Here is an 8533-nt window from a genome sequence, read left to right as displayed (position 1 = left end):
GGGGAGAGGAGAGGAGAGGAGAGGAGAGGAGAGGAGAGGAGAGGAATTCTTTCCACTACCACCAATTAATCTATGATATCTCCCCCAGTAGGATGCTGAGGCCCTAGCAGCAATACTTGGGTATGCCAGAGAATAGAGGGCATGTGGCCATGGTGGGGAGAGAAATTAATTGCAGATTCCACTTCAGATATCCTTAAGTCTGCCAGTTTGCAACCACAGTACATAACTACATTTCATTTCAGCACCAGCTCTAATAAAAGTGCCCACTTGCTGCTACTTTCTCCTGCTAATCTGAGCAACAAAAGACTCACCAACAAACATGGTTAGATATTTGCCTGACCTATGCCAAGCACCATACTAGAGAGCTAGAACACAGAGAGACTATATCCACCTGAAAGTTGAGCTCCATCATGTTTCCTGTATCCTTAGCTATTTTGTCATGTGATTCTTATAATACCCCTATGCTCACTAATTCTTCTTCCCTATGCTCAAGCTCTACTGCAAACTGCAATCCTCATGACCCTTTGATTTGATTTTTTTTTACCTCAAAGAAGAACTTGAGAAAATAGGTGAGACATTGCTTAAGCCTACCCCACCACCCTACTGTAAAATCTAAAGAGCAATGCACGTCGTTCTATTTTGCAAATAATAAATTAAAGCCTGATTGTTAAGTAAGTGTCAGTGTGCTGCTCAACACTATGCCTGGATGTACCAGCTAAGTACCAGTGTGCTGCTCAACACTATGCCTGTATGACCTGCAGCATGCTAAGCTGAGAACTCACTAATTCCAATCCTTGCCTGCCAATTAAATATGTCTCTGCTCCCCCTCAGGACTAAGGGATCTGTGGCTTCCACTTGAGGACAGAATGTTGTTCTCAACTCCAGCACAATTAAGTCACACTGCAGGTGTACTCTGCTATAGGAAAACCAGATACAGTATATGTCCCACAAGAGATTAGCTGTTTCCAACATGTGGCCAAAGTCCTGGAACCAGTTACAGTGACAGCCCACTCACTTGTCCTGGGATTTCTTGGAAACACAATTGCTCCTGGCCATAGCTCTCTCCTGCCACACTAGCCTAAGTTTCTTTCCTCCCCATCTCCTATGCATTGAGAGGCTGCTAGGACTAATTATTTGGAAACCTTGAAGACTGCTAATCCCTTCATGCCTTATATTCTGGTCATCCAAACTCACCACTCAAAATGTAAGCCCCCCCAATCATCTAGCCCCTCCTGTGTGCACATTCCCATACGGCTTTATATTCCTCCCTGAGTCAATCTCCCACTACTCTCCTCCTTCCAAAATCTGTGCATTCCGAGATTTTAAAAACAATTCTACTATATCTTCAATCTCTTCTTTAATATTCCCTCCAGTGTCCTGTCTTAACTGAAACCTGGTATCTCAAGAACAGTTGTCCCATGCATTCCTCCCAAATGGAGGCTTATTATTCCAAGTCTCAAGATTGACAAATGGGGTTCGTGTGCCTCTTTTCCCAATGCTGTTCCAGAAATAATTTTGCTACTGTCCTATAAAGCTTCTGATTGACTGAGGGTATACCCCTTTCTCCTCTCTGTATCATTGTTATCTAGCCCAAAAGTATCTTGGAATGATATTGACAGAAATTGCCTCTCATTGATCAATGATATTCATGTCAGATGTATGATTTTCCTTTTCATTCTCAAGTCCCATCATAAGTCTGGGAATATTCAATATTTATATGAGTGATTTATCCAGTGCTCAAACTTACAATCCTTCTTTGGCTCCAACAATGATAACCTGCATTCCCTAGCCACACCCTAGAAACAGGAGGTACACACCAGTATGGCTGCTGTACTGGCTGTTCACTCTAACTGATTACTCTCCCTGTCATGCCAGTTACACATGTTGAATATCACCCTTTTCTGAAACTGATGCAATTCTGAAATCCAAAATCTCCCCTTCTAACTATGGCTTCTTTTCCTTACGGCTCTCCTATTCACTTATTTGCACTATACCCATTCTTTAAGCTCCATTCCCTTGACCCTTCTACATTCTCCTGCCCTCCTATCAGCATCACCATTCTGCCCAACCGTGGAACCATGGTCAATCACTTCAACCATACCACTGCGTTGCCCTCAAATAGCTTGCCTCATCAATCTTTTGCCACACTCAACTGGAAAATATCCAGCCCTGGAGTCTGCCTTCTCAGCTAGAGGAAAAAAAAAAATCATAAAGCCATGAACAGATTTGGTGTCACTTAAAATTTGTCAGCTTCAAGCTCAACAAGACCCTCAGTGTTGCCTGGGAATTTTCTTATCCTTCCCCGCTCAGTTTCCTTTTCTACTCTCCATAGCAACTATTAAAACCTTCTCCAATCCATTCAAACCTCCCACCTAGCCACCTCCCTTCTAATGCCCAGGAGAAAATCTTGCCTCCTACTGCACAGACAAAATAGAAACCATCACATGGCAAATTCCTCAATTCCCTGCCACCATACCCGTCCACACCTATCCTTTGTTATTTTCCCTTGTCATAAAAGGTACAGAATCCCCCTTCCAATCTCAGACTAATGAGTCCACTTGAATCCTAGATGCCACTCATAACAGACCTTCTAGCCTGCAGGCATTCATTATTAGCACCTTCTCTCTACTTCAGCCTCCATGATCTCTACAGCCTAATCAGCACTTGCTCCCCTCTGCTTCCCCTCAAAACCATCTGTATTTCAGCTGCCACCATATCCTTCTCACCTCTTCAAAACTAACCTACTCTAAAGAGATGTCTAAATTTACTTTCTTCTTTTTTTCACCTTCAATTCAACCTTTAACCCTTTAGAATCTGGCATCTATCTCCACTGAAATGGCTACCAACAAGGTCAAAGTCCTCATCGCTAAGTCCAGAGGAAGCTCTCCATTCTTTGTCTTAATTAATTAATCAATGCCTTTTGGCACTGATAAGCATGCTGTTCTCCTGAAAAGGCTTTCCATGACAATACTTTTTCCTTTCTCTAAAGGTTCCACCTCAATCTTTACTTTCCCTTCTCATTCTTTAAATAATGGATTGGCTTTCTGTGGGTGCCTTTCTTATCTTCTCATTCTACATATTCTTCTTTGATATTCTGGTCTGTTCATCTATTTCAGTTGCTGTTGATGTATTAATAACTCCAAGAGTCTGTATATCCCTTAAAAACTCTATTGAGTTTCAGATCTACATATCAAACTGGAAGACTCTGATGTATGACAGCCACTAAAGTCTTAATACATTCAAAACTGAACTCTCTCTAAACCTTCCTTCTTAAAGAGACTATTCCTCCTCTGTGTTCCCAAGCTCAGTGAATGGCATCCCCATCCCCCTGAAATATGGACACCATCTTTGACTCCTCTCTCCTTACCCCTCTCAGCAAATCATACTCATTGATTCTTCCTAATTATCTCTCAAATATGTCCATTTATCTACATTGACATTAGGCCCATCCTTAGGAGCCCTCTAAATTCTCTCTCAGATTCCAGGAATACCTGGAACTGCCCTTAACCCCAAATCCATTCCCTCCCTTGGGGTCAGAGGACTCTTCACAGAGAGCAAATCTGATTCTGTCAGTTGTCTTCCTGAAAACCATCAATGTCAAATATAAACTATCAGAAAAAGACATTCACACTGCTTAGTATGCAATATAAAAGTGCTGCATGATCTGTCCACTTCTTACTTTTCAGCCTAATCCCTTGCTAAAAAATGGAACCCCTTACTCTACCTCTCCCACTATGAGCTCCAGTCTTGTATGTAGTGTATGCAATTCCATGCATTTACCTTGCTTTCCTTTTTTAAAATTTATGTACATTTAAGGGGTACAACTGCTCCTTGACCTTTATTAATACCATTGTATTAACTATGCAATAATACTTTGCTAATAGTATTCCATCTCACTGGCCTACACACACACACATATCTCTATGTCTGGCTAACTACTGTTAATCCTTTAGGATTCAACAAACTCATCTCTTCCTCCAAGAAACCTCCCATGACTACCTAAGACAAGTTTAGTTAGGTGCCCATTCTACCTGTGTCCAAAGCATCTAATGATTACCTCTTGATATGGTTTGGCTGTGTCCTCACCCAAATCTCATCTTGAATTGTAGTGCCCATAAACTCCACATGTCGTGGGAGGGACCAGGTGGAGATATTTGAATCATGAGGGCAGTTTTCCCCATCTTGTTCTCGTGATAGTGAGTGAGTTCTCACAAGATCTGATGGTTTTATAAGGGGTTTCCCCCTTCGCTGGACACTCATTGTCTCACCTGCCACCCTGTGAAGAAGTGCCTTTGCCATTATTGTAAGTTTCCCAAGGCGTCCCCAGCCAGGCGGAACTGTGAGTCAGTTAAACCTCTTTCCTTTGTAAATTACCCAGTCTTTGTCTTTCCTTTATAAATTACCCAGTCTTGGGTATGTCTTTATTCGTAGTGTGAGAATGGATGAAATCATCTCTCTATTAGAGGATTTAATGTGCATATTGACTTGTTTTACTTCCCTCCCTGGGCTATGTGTTCTTTGAGAGCTAGTGTCATTTTACAAAATTGTACACTTATTGCCTATTGTTTAGCACAGTGCCCAGCACCTAATAGGTACTCAGTAGATACTTGTTTAATTTAATTGTAGGAAGATATGACCTAATTAATGTTAAAAGGTAGTCATTCTCTTTTCAGAAGACTTGTTCTGTGACAGTAGCAAGACACATATGAGATATACAAAGAGTTCTTATCATCTATAAGCATAAGCACTCTGGTAGAAAAAGCAGCAAAAGAAATAAAAGCAACAAATACAATTGACAACTGCAGATGAAAAATGCTCAAGTTACATACATTTTCACCAGCCTAATTGGAAAATATTTTTTAATAATAATTTCCAGAGTTGATCAGTGTTTGAAGAAAATAGAACTTTCAAACACTACTGATGAGAATGCAAAATAGAGTGCCTTGGTTGTGTGGCGGAGGGGATAAGACCTATACAAGGTCTTAAAGTTTTACAAATTCTTTGAACTAGAAATGTACTTCTAGAAATGTAGTAGGAAATGATATACATGTGTAACATTTTATGACACAGATATTTATCACAAAACTTTTCTGTGGCCAAACAATTCAAAATAATCTGTATGTATAACAATAGAGTGATTAAGGAATTTGTGATGAAACAACAATTTACTTATTAAAAAGGATAAAAAACATTGCCAGTGATACAGGCTCAAAAAATAAATGTAAAAAAAGTCTATTTATAAACATATACATATAAGTAGAAAAATAATTCAGTAAAATATGTGATATGATCTCCTTTTTGTAAAAATATGTATATATGCACCATGGAATACTATACAGCCATAAAAAAGAACAAGACCATGTCCTTTGTAGGGACATGGATGGAGTTGGAGGCCATTATCCTTAGCAAACTAATGCAGGAACAGTAAACCAAATACCACATGTTCTAACTTGTAAGTGGGAGCTAAATGCTGAGAACACACGGACACATAGAGGGGAACAACACACACTGGGGCCTACCTGGGAGTGGAGGGTGGGAGGATGCAGAAGATCAGAAAAGTACTTAATGGATATTAGGTTTAATACTTGGGTGATGAAAAAATCTGTACAACAAATCCCCACGACACACGTTTACCTGTGTAACAAAACTGCACATCCTGCACATGTACCCCTCAACTTAAAAGTTTTTAAAATGTGTATATGTATATAAATATACCCACATATATGCATATATAAAAGGCTAAAAGGTTATATTTTAAAATGTTGGTAGTGATTGTTTCATACGTTTGCTTACCATTTTGAGTTTGGGTTTGAGGGGTTTTTTTCAGTATTTTTACAAGATACTATATTTTTGTAATAAGACAAAAGTAAGATTTTTTTACAAAATCACAATCAAAAAGCAGGCCTTCAACAAATCGGTCACTTACTACCATAAAACTACTCTGGATTGACCGTAAAGGATCCAAAGTATTAATACCATGTTCTAACCATATGTATTTATATAAAAGGCCTCTTGAAAGTAGTAAACACCTTTGTCATGTTTGATTACTAGCTATTCACATACCCCATCCAGTGATTTTAATGTTTAAGACATATGTGTCTGTTCCCAGAAAACTGCTGAGTCACACATCTCAAGGTCAAGGCAATTCATACAACATGCAACACCAAGATCCAGCTCCTACTAAGTGCTAGGCTCCGAAGTAATCACAGCCGGGGACTAATAACCACCTTCACCCCTACAAGATGATTATAGTTCATAATTTTTTATCGTTTTCTTTAGTGAATGGAAAGTACTCCCTGCCAGCATACTAATTTACTGTTCCTTCTACATGATGATAAAGCCATCTTGATGACACATGCTTTAAGCTGGCTTCCCAGGTGGCGAAATCCATTCACACCTGATCTCTGCCCCCTCCCCCACTCTTTTTGGCTCTATGGCACTTGGCTCTTATCATTTGCAAGGTAGCTTGCTATAGGGGAGGTTCTGCCTGTGCTCAGGAAGAAGCAAAACAAGCTGTCTTGCTTTTGATCAAACCCCTTCCTCAGTCCTGGTTATTCTATAGAATAATGAACTAGTCTAATATACTAAAGAACTAAAAATCACTTGCCTTGTTAGACTTTCGAGGGGAAATAGCAGACATGGAAATGAAGACTGACAGAATCCAAAGCCACTCTGTGATACACTGCTGGAGAAACCAAACACAGGGGTCACCCACCCCAAAATCAGGACATATACTTTGACAAATGGGCAAAAGAGTCAACAAAGAAGGGCAACGGAATCTGTACTGTCTCATAAAGGCTGGGCTACAAGGTCACCATGCCCAAAAGGACTACCCCTACCCTGGCCCACTCCATCTGTCTTTTAGGAATATTCAATCTCTAACAACTAGAAATAAGCCCAGTGTAAGCTCAGGGCTCAGTGCAAGAAAACTGAATCAGCGACAGTGCTTTGCTACAGGGCTTCTGCCAGCTGGGTGAAGCCCACGCCCCCAGTTCTACTTCCCCTCGCCTTTCCTTCAAGATCTCTGCTCTGCCAGAACCCTCCCTTGGCCTTGGGCTCAATGGCTATGGCAAGAGTGTGTACGATCCTCATTCCAGGTTCTCTTGAACCCTCCAACTCTTCTCAGCAAGTCCTGCTGAGCTCCAAAGTGAGCCAATTCCAATTATGTGCCTGGTCAACTCCCTTTCCTAACTTACTACCCGCTTCCCACATTCTCCTGGAAGAGCAACGAGTTATATAACTTCACAAGATGTCCGAACCACGACAGCCTCAGTATACTCAGATAGTGGAAATAATCTCCCTGTAAAATAAATTTATGGGGCCACTTAACAGAGTAGCTGCAGGGGCCTGGCTGAGAGCCAGTGTCTCCTGCTGCCAAAAGCCAGTTTCCCTTTATCTTTCCTTTAGTGCCACTTTCTTTTCACTTAAGGTTAATGTTCTTGGGCCTTTTGAAACAGGTGACTCTAGCCATGTTAATAAAGCAAGGTGTGATAGCATCTTCTATGACTTCAGATGTCAAACACTGAAGAGAAGAGAGAGGAAAGTACTTTTAAATGACCACATCCTCTTAATAACATTCCAAGGGAGAGACTGCTTATCTCAATTTTAATTTTTCAGTCTCCTTTCATCTCTTCCTCTAAAAATACAACTCAGAGAAAGATCGCCCATGAAGTACTTATCAGAACGGCAACCAACAGTTCATGGGAGCTGGCTGGAGTATGGGGCAGAATAAGGGCAAGGGTAGGAAGGGAAAAGTGACAACGGGGCCTGATGAGAATACACTTTATACTCTGTAAGCCCAGGCACAGGTCATAAACACAGATATGAACACATTCAAAATTTAAAGTAATTTGAACAAAACATTGCCTGAAGTTCACCTCTGAGTTTCCTCTGAAGAAACAGCTAATCAAGAAAATACTTAGAAGAGACAAACTTAGGGAGAGAACATTTAGCTTACTTAGGAAATTAAATTGTTTGCCACTGCAAAGAAGATCTGATTTCTTAAGTTATTCTTACCTGGTCTTAAACCTTGCAACTTTAAATCTCTATTGGTCAATATGACAATATTTCCGTTTATGTGAAAGTCAGACTTTCAGAAACTTCAGTGTTGATCAGTGTTGTTCAGAGTGTCTGATCCATGATCCACCTATATCAGAAATACGTGGCATTCTAGGCAGGTTCTAAGCTCTGGTTCCCTGTAGTTCTCTCTCACCCCAACTCCTTCCCTAACCAACCTTCTGAATCAGAATCTCTCCTGGAATCTATGAGTTTGGAGTCTAGAAGGAATCCTAGCAAGGCATTTCTGACGGGTTTGGTGGATATAGGTAGTCGAACCTATATAGAAGATCTGGATCCAGGGATTCAACTAAAGATAGAAATAAAGAAATCTGAGCTGGGTGTGGTGGCTCACGCTGTAATCTCAGCACTTTGGGACGCCAAGGCAGGCGGATCACCTGAGGTCAGGAGTTCGAGACCAGCCTGACCCACATGGAGAAACCCTGTCTCTACTAAAAATACAAAATAAGCCGGGCAT

Source organism: Mandrillus leucophaeus, unplaced genomic scaffold, assembly GCF_000951045.1.
Source record: "Mandrillus leucophaeus isolate KB7577 unplaced genomic scaffold, Mleu.le_1.0 Scaffold86, whole genome shotgun sequence".
NCBI classification, from domain to species: domain Eukaryota; kingdom Metazoa; phylum Chordata; class Mammalia; order Primates; family Cercopithecidae; genus Mandrillus; species Mandrillus leucophaeus.
This window is presented reverse-complemented; position numbering follows the sequence as displayed.